The following is a 2,210-nucleotide window of genomic DNA, read 5'->3' as shown; positions in this document are numbered from 1 at the left end:
ATACTTACCTGGCAAGGGAGACACCGTGATCAAGAAGGCGGTTCACCCAGGGCGAGGCTCAGCCATTGCACTCCGGCTGTGCTGACCCCTGCGAATTTCTCAAATGTGGAAATCTCGATTGCATAATTTCTGGTAGTGGGGTACTGCGTTCGCGCTCTCCCCTGATTTCACTGTGAAAGAAAGCCGATGCTATGACATGTAGATATCTACCTTATTTACAATTTGGTTATTGTTTTTTTAATAGCGCTGCTGTTTACAGATCCAGAGTCCGATGTCCATCGCTTTGCTCGGTGCTGTATCCGATTCACGTGCTGTTTTCTAATATGTGCAAAATATTCATCAAATCACCTCTGCTTAGTCTAATACAGTGATAACAAAAAGAGACCAAAAACGATTTAGTCCAATCACCGTACGCCAAAATATGATGTGGCTGTCCACGTTTCTGATTTGTGTGTGTGCGTGTTGGTGCAAGTGGGAAACATGTTAACTCACCCTACTTGTTGAGAAACACCAATGCCATCATCCTCTCTTTCATGTTGACAAAACGGTCTATCACTCTGTCATACAGTAAGTACACACTTTTATTTGTTGTTGTCCAAGGCTACCTTCATACAATGCTTGCTCGCTAACCCAACTTCCTTTCATGGGCAACGTTAGCTAGTTAACATTATTAGCCTTCTACATCTAGCTATATATTGAACTTCCATCATCTCGGGCCAGGGGCACAACAATGTATGTATTAATGGTTGGATCAGAAAGCATCAGATAAATGGCGCTGTTTCACTCGCTCGGATGCTTTCTCCTGTGAGATACATTCAGCCTCTTGCGAATTCAAGGAAAATTAGGAAACAAAAGATACATTATTTTTAAAATTTTTTTTAAATTGGGAAGCCTGTCTTCCCTTTGGCATCCACGAATAGACGCCACTGGAAACAGATCCATACTTGTCAGCCTGACATCAGTCATTTCCCTGTGTGTGGCCTCCACGTGCCTGTATGAATTCCCTACAATGCCTGGGCATGCTCCTGATGAGGTGGCGGATGGTCTCCTGAGGGATCTCCTCCCAGACCTGGACTAAAGCGAGACATGATGTCCCAGATGTGCTCAATTGGATTCAGGTCTGGGGAACAGGCGGGCCAGTCCATAGCATCAATGCCTTCCTCTTGCAGGAACTGCTGACACACTCCAGACACATGAGGTCTAGCATTGTCTTGCATTAGGAGGAACCCAGGGCCAACCACACCAGCACATGGTCTCACAAGGGGTCTGAGGATCTCACAGGGCGCCAGTGGCGAATTTGCCAATCTTGGTGTTCTCTGGCAAATGCCAAACATCCTGCACGGTGTTGGGCTGTAAGCACAACCCCCATCTGTGGCTGTCGGGCCCTCATACCACCCTCATGGAGTCTGTTTCTGACCGTTTGAGCAGACACATGAACATTTGTGGCCTGCTGGAGGTCATTTTGCAGGGCTCTGGCAGTGCTCCTCCTGCTCCTCCTTGCACAAAGGCGGAGATAGCGGTCCTGCTGCTGGGTTGTTGCCCTCCTACGGCCTCCTCCACGTCTCCTGATGTACTGGCCTGTCTCCTGGTAGCGCCTCCATGCTCTGGACACTACGTTGACAGACACAGCAAACCTTCTTGCCACAGCTCGCATTGATGTGCTATCCTGGATGAGCTGCACTATCTGAGCCACTTGTGTGGGTTGTAGACTCCGTCTCATGCTACCACTAGAGTGAAAGCACTGCCAGCATTCAAAAGTGACCAAAACATCAGCCAGGAAGCAAAGGAACTGAGAAATGGTCTGTAGTCACCACCTGCAGAACCACTCCTTTATTGGGGGATGTCTTGCTAAATGCCTATAATTTCCACCTGTTGTCTATTCCATTTGCACAACAGCATGTTGTCAGAGTATGGGACCAGGCTAACTATGACTGTCAGAGTATGGGACCAGGCTAACTATGACTGTCAGAGTATAGGACCAGGCTAACTATGACTGTCAGAGTATGGGACCAGGCTAACTATGACTGTCAGAGTATAGGACCAGGCTAACTATGACTGTCAGAGTATGGGACCATGCTAACTATGACTGTCAGAGTATAGGACCAGGCTAACTATGACTGTCAGAGTATGGGACCATGCTAACTATGACTGTCAGAGTATGGGACCAGGCTAACTATGACTGTCAGAGTATGGGACCAGGCTAACTATGA

At 47.6% G+C, this 2,210-nt stretch overlaps 1 non-coding gene across 1 annotated transcript; it reads left to right on the top strand.

Annotated features, from left to right (window-relative positions):
• On the top strand, positions 1-164 carry LOC118945859 (U1 spliceosomal RNA). The gene has a single exon (XR_005041017.2). It is a non-coding gene; the product is annotated as a U1 spliceosomal RNA (small nuclear RNA).
• Positions 165-2,210: the final 2,046 nt, after the last annotated feature.

Source organism: Oncorhynchus mykiss, chromosome 4 (assembly GCF_057628025.1).
Source record: "Oncorhynchus mykiss isolate SJ-2025 chromosome 4, ASM5762802v1, whole genome shotgun sequence".
NCBI classification, from domain to species: domain Eukaryota; kingdom Metazoa; phylum Chordata; class Actinopteri; order Salmoniformes; family Salmonidae; genus Oncorhynchus; species Oncorhynchus mykiss.
The sequence above is the reverse complement of the archived record's forward strand: the minus strand, read 5'-3'. Positions and strand labels throughout refer to the sequence as shown.